At 38.0% G+C, this 12,302-nt stretch overlaps 1 protein-coding gene and 1 long non-coding RNA gene across 3 annotated transcripts in view; one reads left to right on the forward strand and one right to left on the reverse strand.

Moving 5' to 3' along the window:
- Positions 1-12,302, reverse strand: part of CA10 (carbonic anhydrase 10) — a 498,625-nt gene that overhangs the window by 364,243 nt on the left and 122,080 nt on the right. The gene's annotated exons all lie outside the window — the stretch shown is intronic.
- Positions 2,209-9,553, forward strand: LOC143685938 (uncharacterized). The gene is made up of 5 exons (XR_013176802.1): positions 2,209-2,386; positions 5,808-5,951; positions 7,374-7,503; positions 8,232-8,365; positions 9,391-9,553. It is a non-coding gene; the product is annotated as an uncharacterized LOC143685938 (long non-coding RNA).

Below are 12,302 nucleotides of genomic sequence, written 5' to 3' on the forward strand. Positions count from 1 at the left end.
ACTTTCCATATATGCCCAGAAATGAGCATCTTGGCGGTTTAAAAATAGGGTTGGTTTTCTCACTGTCATTCTTCTCTTTAAAAAATACAGCGATCTTGGTTGCAAAATTTAACTTTTTTCAGGGAATTCAGTAGAGCTATTTGTTCTAATTTTGTAGCTTGTAAACATTTTAGTCTTCTGAGTTGACTCTCATACAAAAAAAGAGGTCACCAATCAATGCTTCAGCCATTGTGAATCCCGGGAGAGAACAATTTCATTTAGTTTAATTTAGCAATTGCCCCCAAACAACTTACAGCATCCGAAAGCAATATGGGGATTTCATGCAAGACGCAAGCTGAGCATACATTTTATATATTTAAAATTTTTCTTTAAAAATTTGATATATAGATACAGACATAGACAGAGATAGATATAGGTAAGGTATAGACATATGCAAAACAGTGCACAGACCATAATTGTACAGCCTACTGCACTCCCACAAAGTGAGCACATCTGGGCTATTTGCCCCCTCGGCTCTAGGTCCTAGATCAAGAAAAATGAGCACTATCAGTACCCCAGAAACCCCATAGGGAAGCAAGGAAATGTAAAAAATATTTTATAATTTTCACTGTGATTTCTTCTCTGAATTATGAGGTAATATTTACACATATGTTCCTTCCAATATTTGGCAATTTTCTAGTTTTATTTCTGTTACTGATTTTCAGTTTAATAACACTGTGAGGAGAATACCTAATTCAAATCTTCTGTATCTTGACTTTTGACTGTTTAGCACATAAATTATTGAAATTGAGACTATAATCACAATGCTCTTTTATTCTTTTAGTTTTGCCACTTTTTGCTTTATTAAGTTTGAGGATATGTTCCTAGGTGAGTACAGAATTAGAGCCATTATATTTTCCGGGTGGACGAACCCATTTATCATTATGAAATATCTTCTTTATCTGCGGTAATATTTCTTGCCCTAAAGTCTGCACTGACTGATATTAAACTGTTTGTGTGGGATACATTGTTTCACTTTTCTATATTCAAGTTTTCTGTATATTTATCTTTTTATTTTTTCTTGAGATTACAGTGTGAATACTTGATTTATTAAAGTCTAATACAGATTACTATTTTTGCCATTATCTGAACAATGCAAGGTTCTTAGAATGCTTTAGTTCCCCTTTGTACATTTCATGCAATTGCTTTGGGGGACTTTAATTCTGCATACATTTAAATGAATATTATTGCTATTTTACTTGTATTATTGTTTCATAGTCAATAGTAATTTTAACTTATGATTTTGTTTTTCCTCATTTCTTCCTGAATTTTCTTACCCTCATTTAGGGTCATTTTCTTCTATTTAAAGAATCCCTCTTTCAGTATTTTTTTTTTTACTTAAATCTGCTGACAATGAATTTTTAGTTTTTGTTTGTCTAAAACTGTCCTTATTGTACCCTCATTTGAAAGGATAATTTTACTGGGTATAGAATTTCAGGGTTGCTATTATTTTCTCTAATTGCTTTTGAAATGTCATTCCATTTATTCTACCTTGCATAACTTCTGTTGAGATAAGAAGTCTTTCTTATTATTGCTTAGTAATGTGCCCTTTTTCCCTCTATCTGCTTTTAAGATTTTCACTTTGTTAACAGTTTTACTATGATGTCCCCAGATATGGTTTCCTTTTATTTATCCTGTCTAGGGTTTGTCAAGTTTCTTGGATCTGTGGGCTTGTGTGCTGATTGGATTTTGAAAATTCTTGGCCATCATCTCACTAAATATTACTTCTGCCTCATTCTGAATTTCTCTTCTGTCTGGGATCTTGGCCTGTTAGGTTTTGTCACACTTGGTTGCTATCTGATGCCTTCCAACATGTTTTTAAATATTTTAAGCACCTTATCTAGTTTCTCTCAGCAGGAGTGTTGTTCTGAAAGAAGCTAATTTTTCATAGCCATGAGGTATTCAACCCCTTTGGGGATGATACCTGTAATGCTGTAATAATACCAGTTACAGACAATGCCATCTTATTTTTATTTAGCCATCCTATATGTGAAATGTAATCCAAATTCAATATATTAAGAAAGAAATAATGTCAAATCCATTAGATATAATTTAGATTTTCTGCTGTCCTAGCCACCAGTTGCCCTAAATGAGAATGCTAGAGCTATGAGACTATAAACCCATGGGTTCTAGAACAGGCTGCCAAATCACAAGCCAGGGCCAGGTGTGGCAAAGCTATTGTCAGCAATCCCAAGCCAAAGAGGAGCAGAGAAAGTGAATGAGGTCATAGAGACCAAAGTTAAGGAAGAAGCAGAGTGGTATATAAGAGAGATGAAAAAGCACTCTGGGAGCTTTATGAACTGTTTTCTCATCCAGAGATGACATTCAGGCTTCCCTCCAAAAGCAGGTAAGTTTCTGGTCTCTAAGCTTCAGTTTCTTAAAATGGTAATGACCACACATAATTATCTTACAGGCTTGTAGTGACTAGATATAAGATATATGTAAAGTACTAGCATAGTGTCTCATTCATAGTAATTGCTTAGTAAATCAGAGCTATGATAATGACGATGGTAAAAATGATGATAATTGTGCTGAAGATATTGATGATTGTGATGGTGATAATGAAAATGATGATTATGATTTTTATCAGGAGGAAGAGAGAAGATATCAGAGTACATGGTCTTGATATGTCCTGGCTAATTTTCTTTTTTAAAACATAAAAGAAAAAGTCTGCCTGTGCTGGTTTGAAAGGAAGTATGCCCCCTAAGAAAAGCCATATTTTAATATAAATCTCATTTCTTAAAGGTAGAATAATCCCTATTCAATACTGTATATTTGAAACTGCAATGAGATCATCTCCCTGGTTGATGTGATTTAGTTAAGAATGGTTGTTAAACTGGATTAGGGGATGACATGTCTCCACCCATTTGAGTGGGTCTTCATTAGTTTCTGAAGTCCTATAAAAGAGGAAACATTTTGGAGATTCAGAGAGACTCAGAGAGAGCAGAGAATGCTGCAGCACCATGAAGCAGAGAGTCCACCAGCCAGCGACCTTTGGAGATGAAGAAGGAAAACGCCTCCCGGGGAGCTTCATGAAACAGGAAGCCAGGAGACCAAGCTAGCAGATGACACCGTATTCGCCATGTGCCTGTCCAGCCGAGAGAGAAACCCTGACTGTGTTTGCCATGTGCCTTCTCACTTGAGAGAGAAACCCTGAACTTCATCAGCCTTCTTGAACCAAGGTATCTTTCCCTGGATGCCTTTGATTAGACATTTCTATAGACTTGTTTTAATTGGGACATTTTCTCAGCCTTAGAACTGTAAACGAGCAACTTATTAAATTCCCCTTTTGAAAAGCCATTCCATATCTGATATATTGCATTCTGGCAGCTAGCAAACTAGAACACTGCCTTTACCACTTTAAAAATATCTGTTCTGCCTTAAAATGTCCATACTTCTGAGACTCCATCAGGAAGACACTGACTTTCAGATTGAGGGACCAGGACCTCAACAGGCTTCTTGTGACACATGACATGCCATAACCATTGTCCTGTTCCACTGTCCCTCATAATTAATCATCATAGGGAGAGAATAAAGCTAACTGGCTTGGAGATGGACTCACTTTAAGTTTATATGGCTGAGAATTTCATAATGATAAACAAGTTCAATGGAGTAATAGCAGTTTTCATAAAGCTCATTCACATAGAATTAGATGGTTTCATGATTCAAACATATTGCATTTTTAAAAGGGGATGATTAAAAAAAATATCTAACTACCACTTAAACAAAATGGCACCTAGAGAGGAATAGATAAACTCAGGACACTGTCATTTCTATTCATGAACACTTTTTCTGTCTGCATTTATCTTAAAATATGTTTGATTGTAGAGCAGTGAAACACGCATAAAATATCAACCTTTTTCTGTTGAGACAAATGGATTCAACAGTTGCTTTTCAGGCTATAGGTAAAGAGGAAGAAGGTGATAACAGGGAAGAAATGAGATATATAAGGGGGTGATTGAGGAAACAAATTACAAAAGGAGAAATCATTTACTGGGGTATACTTTCATGCTACTTTTCTATGGCCATGTAGAAGGTAAAAAAATTATATATATGTATGTATAAATAGCAATGGAAAACTTCTCCTAAATTGAGAGAAAAATAACAGTTATATAATTTTCAACCTGATGGCATTATAATTCTGGGCAGACTATGTGCTGGTTTGAAAGTATTACGTACCCCAGAAAAACCATGTTTTAATTGTGATTCCATCTTGTGGAGGCAGCTTTTTCTTTTAATCCTGATTTAATAATGTAGTTTGGAATCTTTTAATTAGTTTATCTCCATGCAGAGGTGACACATCCAATTGTGGGTGTTAACTTTAGATTAGATGGAGATGTGACTCCACCCATTCCAGATGAATCCTGATTAGTTTACTGGAATCCTTTAAAAGAGGAAACATTTGGAGAAATCTCAGAAACGACAGGGCCTAAAGAAACAACAGAAATGACAGAAGCCTCAGAGCCAACAGATACTTCACAGCAGAGCTGACACAGATGCTGACACATGGAGAACAGAGACACAGATGATTGGAGATGCTTGGAGCCCAGCAGACATCACCATGAGATGTCAAGCAAACCAGAACCTAGAGAGAGCTAAGGGAAGCCTAGAGATGAAATTCAGCCCTGGAGAAGTAAAGTAGGAACCTCCACAGGAACAGAGGCTGAAAGCAATGGAGCCCAGGAGCAAGGGACCAGCAGATGCCAGCCATGTGACTACCCAGCTGACAGAGGTGTTCCTGATCCATTGGCCTTTCTTGAGTGAAGGTAACCTCTTGTTGGTGCCTTAATTTGGACACTTTCACTTCCTTAGAACTGTAAACTTTTAACTCATTAAATTTCCCTTTGTAAAAGCCATTCTAGTTCTGGCATATCACATTCCAGTAGCTTCCAAACTAACACACATGGGATTCCAATAATGAATATGAACTTGTATTTATGCAACCTGAGGAAACAGGAAAGCTAGAGTCTTCGGCGGGGATGTTGCAAAGCAATGCAAGTTAGGAGGTCACATGTTATAGATGAGGATCTTGCTCCACAAAGTAGGGTGTGTGATAAATCGCACTTCATTATTTTAAGCCAAATTACATCAGTCTCTTAGTCTCCTCCAAACAATATCATCTTTGCAGACTTGGGAAATCTAGCCCTCCTCTCTCATGTAAGTTCCATATTCAATGACACCTATTTTGGTCCCCCTTTTTTCTAGCTTAATCCTCCCAAGGATATCAAGTTTTCAAAAAGAAATGCAGGGGACAGGAGAAAACCTCCTCAGAGGAAGGAACTGCAATTGGCAACTGGTTGGTTTCATCTTAGAATCCCCTCACTGTATTGCAGTTTTCTCACTTAGGCAAAGAAGTCTTTCTCATATGGGATACTCAGACTGTAAGACCCCATGTTTTCTTTGTTTTTTCCCATTAAGTTTAGGAACTGAAAACCATTTTCATACCACCATACATTTTCAGAGTCCTGCAGCTCTAGCTTCTGTGATGAGATAATGGAGAAAATGAAATTCATGGTAAAACTGGGGAGATAAGACACAAACACGGAGTTAATTTTTAAAAAAATTCTATATAATACAGACAGGAAGGAACCCTTGAGGCTATGAAGGAGTGACCCAGTTATCCTTCTTGTAGAAGCCGTGTCCTGAAGAAAGAGCAAGATGTAGAACCCCCTATATTTCCCTTATCCTAACTCAGAATCGGTATCAGTTGTTCTTCAGAAGGATCTCTTCCCAGAGGTGAGGCAGATATTATTTTCTGCACCTTTCAGACAAGAAAGAAGCAAAAGAAGTTGAATAACTTGCCTAAGTTGCAGAGGAGGAAAAGAAGGAGACACAGGCAGTCACCATAGAACCCCACTTGTCTTGGACCTCTGTGCTAAGGACCTCTGGGATCAGTCTTCCAACAAACACTGGTGAGTTGGGTCAGGATTTATCCTGCCCAAGTTCTCCCCAGCACCATCTTGCTGACCATCACTTTATGCTGGCTCACCTCTCAGAGTTTCTCTGCTGCAAATACAAGTAATAAAATCTGACTCCATGCCTCCCAGGGATGCCTGGAAGATAAATGAGGTAATAAAGGTGAGAACCCGATGAGTTTTTCTTAATGACAGAGCTAAAAACCCCATGGGGTATTATGGTGTTATTAACAAAATGCAGGGGCTGCAGAGTTAAATTTGCCCCAAATCTTACATCCCCCATTTTTAAAGGAAGGAAAGACAAATATTTGCTATTAATAAAACTGTCTAGTGTGCCCTTATTTTCAAGCAATCCCATTATATGCAAATCTAGTTTATAGACAATTAAATACTAGTAGTTGATTTTATAAATCTATAAAATATATATCTTTCACAGAACTATTCTGGATTTTATTTGAAATGCATCTCTAAGCTATATTGCATGCTTTTTTTTAGCATTTCAGTGAAATTTGAATTGTAAAACAATGGTTTATACAGAGTCTTTCAAGAGGGTATCTGTCAAAAAGTGAGGTACAACTGAAGCTACTGGATCACCATTTGGGATTTTGGTCCTAGAACAAAATTCTATTAGTCAGTTGCATTGCTTATAAAGGCTATTGGCTGTTTCCCTGGGCTGGCTTTAGAGCTCACAGAAACAGCTACAAATAATACAAAATGAAAAGAGAACCAAACTTGTGCCATGAGCCCTTGCACTGCAATAGGGAAGTCCTAGTTAAGATACGGTTGTGCATCTAATATTGAATTAGACAAAAAATCCACTCCTCTAAGGTCAATCCACAAAACTACCTGCTGTTTACGTACCCACGAAACTGCTGCTTTGATGACAGGACTTTTGGGGTCACGAAGAGGCAAAGATAACTCTTAACATTTCAATTTTTACCTATTTCCACCAGTTCATTCCTGACACTCTCTTCCCAGCCTGTGACCCAGAGAACACACATGCTTGGTTTTATATCCTCTGGCATGCTGTTCCATTATATTATTTAGAACTATTGGATAATTCCCTTACAGGGTGACAAAATAGCCAAGAGCATCAGGGTTTAAAGTTTTGCAATGATAAATGGTGAATATTTTCAGTTTATTATTAGTAAGCTAATCAAGTAATTTCATTGAGTCCTTTTACATTTACTCATAGCAGGCGTTCCTCTCAGGTCTTGCCTCTTCTCTTGTCTCCCCCACAACATCTCAAGAAACAGAAGGGTCCCAGTAGGCCACCCAAACCTCCCTCCTAGTGTTAAGACAACCCAAGAAAAGACAATTATCATATCTCTAAATTCTCAAGAGGCAACCCCCAAACATCACTTGGTCAACTAATATGACTATATTCCAACAAGTTTTACATGTTCTTTCTGATTCCAGAATAAGAAATACTGACTTAGAGCATCATGCTGTCTAGCTTTCAAAATAACGCTGCTGGTGGGAAGGAAGTGATAGAGTTTAGACGAGCCCAGGACTTGGGAGTTGCAAGGCTTGAAATACACAGCCTTGGGTGAGTTGCTCAACATCTCATGGCCTTTGGCTATTTCTCATCTGTGAAAGCCAACTAGACTTATCCCCATATCCTTGGAGGAGATGAGCAAGATACAAAGTGCCTGGCATTGTGTCTGGCCAACAGTGGGCATGCGGTAGTCAGCCTGAATCTGAATCTCTGAAGGGAAGCAAAAGAATTGAGAAGAATGAGTCCCTGAACATTGATGATAAATCTAGAAAATGTCTAAGAAATGTCTAAGTCTAGAAAACATAACTCCCTCCTTAGCCATAGATCCCTATGTTCTATTTCAAACCCAAGTACACCAGTCTTTAGGCTGAGATAAAATAGTGTATTTATCTTAGAATTTATTGTATCATAACATATGTCTATATATTTCATGCACTATCTATGTATACTCTAAGGGAGAAAATACCATTTTATAAGTCAAGAATTTTTATGTCAAGTATTGGTATCTGCTCATCCAGAGACCACAAACTGCCTTGCTGCAGAGTGCAGAGTAATTGTTTGATCTTATACCCTAAAATGGAGTTCCCGAGGGATGCGAACAGGCACCTGGTAGCAGAGGCTTCTGTCCAGCTGAGTCAGACATCATGGCTGCTCTTAATGATCACAGAGCCTGGCTCCTGGTAATAATTTTGATGGCATTATCCTCTTCTAGAAATGCATGAATGATTCTGGCCTTTAAAAACAGATTTAAGAAGATGCATTTATCTTGATATTATCAGCCTTTTAAAGATCACGCTGGAAGGCCTGATGACCTTTCTGTCTTAACGATGACTTGCAAAACAGCTGGATAACAGTAATGGAATGAAGTGAGAAAGACTGTGTAGTGAGGAGTGGCCCCTGCGGAGAGGGAGAGGTGAGAAATAGATGTTCAGGATGATAAAGGAAACTTGCCTCAGTCCTGTGTGAATTGAGGAGTCACATGTAAACGGAAAACAAGGGTCCACTGGATTCCATTTCTATCTGTTCTCCAAATATTTGGTCTTTGGGTGCACAGCAAAGCATCAGCCAAAAAAAATCATAAAATATTTACTCTTGCTCATGTACAGCATGAACACACTTACCTGACTGAGCCTAGTGGTGTACATTGCTATACCTTAAAAAATATGTATAATTTTTACTAATTTGTCACTAGAGAATGGGAATAGTACTAGATTCTGTCACTAATCATATACAGGATTGTAGACAAATTACCTCCCTTCTCTAAGACTGAATTTAACCAAGGATTAAAAATTAAAATTGTTATCTTAGAAGATAACAATAATTGTGAAGTTCTTTACACAATTCTTGGGCTACATCACAGTTTCAATAAATGTTAGTTATCTTTCCCTTAGCCCTACCCAATTCCTCTTTTAAACTAACTTGCTCAACCACAAATCAAATGATAAAACAGAAAAAGAGAATTGATAAAAATTAGAAACTGGTAATGTCTGACTCCCTGGGTATCTTTGAGATATAATTGCCATGACCACATTTTCAATGCAATACAGAGTTTTAACAGAAGGACAGGAATTTGAAATTAGGAGCACTCTGAAAAAATACAGGAGCTGCCATGAGCACAGCAAATATTGCTAATCACATACACAAAAATAAAAACCGATTAAGTTAAAAGCACTGACTGCTCTGCCTTCCAAACCAACCAGCAGGTCAAATCCATGTACAAACTGAAATGCATAATTCTATGCTTACCCACTACCATACAGCTCAATAAATGTTTTACGTCTCAGACATGGTCAAAAAATATAGTTGAGTATGTGATCTATTAAACCTAATATAGTGAAACAAACCACAATACCTAACAGAAGCAGATGAACTAGTATTTCCATGGCAACCAAAGGCTATCAATACTGCTTTATTATTATTATTATTTCCATTTTGCAGGGCACCTTCCTTGAAGAGCAATTCCCTTTCTTCATCAGTCTATTTGATAGCTCCTTGAGTAATTCTAATCCATATGGCTTCGCACCTATTTTCACATGCTGGAAACACAATGACTTATCCTAATTATCTCATGAAACTCAATTCTTAAATAAAACTTAAAGTAAAAACATAAAGGAGCCTCCTTCTTTTACTTTAGTTACTGATTTCATTGTGCCTTTCTCTTGAGTGCTTATTATGAAATAGGATATGCCTGTTGCAGAAAAAAAGGTTCTTTATTCTGCTCCCTCATAGAATGAAGCTGGGTTTGGGCCACGTCAGGTACCAATAAAAGAGAATAAAACATGAGTGCCTACAAGACCTTCCTTCTGGATGACACAGGAGCGGCTGGCTTGAAATAAACATGTGAGCAGCTACTGCAAGTTGGCACTACGGATGAAGAGATTGGTTTTTCGGGGTCCCTCAGACTTGCAAGAGGGGAGTAATGGCAAATAGGGAATGGCACTTCACCGCAGTAATAGCCATAATCCATGAGTTAGGGTCAAGGTCACCACTGATTCATTCATTCATCACACAGTGTGGCTCATACCCAAAGGAAAAACTGGAAGAGCCTTTGGTAATCTTATCATTCAGTACAGAGGGTTGACAAACCTTTACTGTAAAGGGTCAGTTGTATATATTTGAAGCTTTGCTGGGCCAAATATGGTCTTTTTTGCATATTCATCTGTTTATTTTCTATAAAATAAGCACTTTAAGATGTAAAATTATTTTTAGCTCAAGGGCTGTACAAAGGCAGGTCTTGGGCAGGATTTGGTCCAGAAGTCCTCAGGCCATAGTTTTTCCAATCTCTGGACTAGTGGCATTCAAATATGGGTGTGCATCAGAATCATGGAGAGGGCTTGTGAAAACATTGGTTGCTGGGCCTCACCCTCAGAGTCTGAGGTGGAGCATGAGAATCTACATTTCCAACAAATTCCAAGTTGATGCTGGCTTAGGAATCACACTTAGCATACTTGGAGAAATATAGCTAAAATACGTCCTTATTTTATACATGAGGCAAATAGGCCAGAGATACTGATTCAATTTCAGAAAGCTAGTGAATGAGGGAGTTGGGGGTTCAATCAAAATCTTATTTATTCTAAAATTATGTATGAAGTTCCAACTATATTCTAGATGCTGTGCCAGGTTCAGGAGTAAAAAGGTAAATATGACATTTTATTAGTTGTCTATGGGGGCTGTAACAATGACCACAAACGTAATGACTTAAAAAATTCAAGTTCATGATCCTACAGTTCTGGAGGTCAGAAGCCTACAATGGGTTGGCAGAGATGTGTTTCTTCTAGAATCTACAGGGGAGAATCCATTCCTGGCCTTCTTTCAGTTACTAAGGTCACATGCATTCCTTGGTTCAAAACTCCTTCTTCTATCTTCAAAGCCGGCAGCCTAACATCTCCAGCCTAACAGCTAAGTCTACTACTGATAATTATACCTAATAGTCACCCCCAGAGAACCTCTTTTATTGCTCAGATGTGGCCTCTCCTCCGCAAGCCAACTTGGCAGGTGAACTCACTGCCCTCCCCATTATGGGGGACATGACTCCCAGGGGTGTAAATCTCCCTGACTCCTGGAGATGAACCAGGACCTGGCATCATGGGGGTGAGAAAGTCTTTTTGACCAAAAGGGGGAAGAGAGAAATGAGACAAAGTCTCAGTGGTTGAGAGATTTCAAAAAGTCAACAGGTTATGCTGGAAGTTATTCTTATGCATTACATAGATATCCCTTTTTAGTTTATGGTGTTTTGGAGGGGTTTGAGGGAAGTACCTGAAACTGCTAAACTGTGTTCCAGTAGCCTTGATTCTTGAAGAAGACTGAATAACTATATAACTTTTACAATGTGACTGTGTGATTTTGAAAGCCTTGTTCTGATGCTCCTTTTATGTAGGGTATGGACAGCTGAGTTAAAAAAAATAAGGATGAAAAAATAAATAATGGGGGAGATAAAGGGTAAAAATTGGGTAGATTGAAATACTGTGGGTCAATGAGAGGAAGGGGTAAGGGTATGTGATGTATGAGTTCTTTTTCTTCTTTTCATTTCTTTTTTGAAGTGATGCAAATGTTCTAAAAATGATTACGATGAAGAATATACAACAATGTGGTGATCTTGTGAGCCATTAATTGTATAATATGGTTTGATTGTGTGTGCGGATATTTCTCAATAAAAATATTTTTAAAAAATTCTCCTCATGGCTCCTTCTCCAACTCCTTTCAGGATTGTTGTGATTACATTGGACCCACCTGGATAATCCAGGATACTCTCCCCTTTGTAATCACATTTTCAAAGTTCCCTTTGCTATGTAAGGCAACATATTCACAGGTCCCAGGGATTAGGACATGGATACCTTTGCAGAGGGTGAGGTGGGGTGATTAACCTGCCTACTATAGGCATGGACACTGCCTTCCAGGGGCTTATAGCCTAGTGGAAAAATATGAGATCACAGTATATAAGACCCCTGGAGTGTGGGAAGCAATGTACCTGGCTTCTTGAAGGAGATGACACCTGAGGTATCTTAAAAAGGATATATAGTAGCCAACCAGTCAAAATAAGCAGGTAGGAAGGGAAATCCAGACAGGGGGACAGCTTGTGCAAGCATGTGAGAAGCAACCTAGCATCAGCCTTAACAGTGGGAATTCTTTCAGTGCGGTTCACTAGTTGCAAGCCTGGGTAAGTTATTTAACCTCTCTGAGCTTCAGTGTCCTCTTCTAAAAATATCTCATAGGGTTGATGTGAAAATTATATAAAATAATTAATTCACAGTGACTGAAACACTATTAGCCCTTAATAAATATGAGCAATTATTATTAGTGTTATTATCATAGCTCAAAAGCGTGTCAGACAATGCTACATTTTGAGTCGT

Source organism: Tamandua tetradactyla, chromosome 6 (assembly GCF_023851605.1).
Source record: "Tamandua tetradactyla isolate mTamTet1 chromosome 6, mTamTet1.pri, whole genome shotgun sequence".
Classification (NCBI taxonomy): Eukaryota; Metazoa; Chordata; class Mammalia; order Pilosa; family Myrmecophagidae; genus Tamandua; species Tamandua tetradactyla.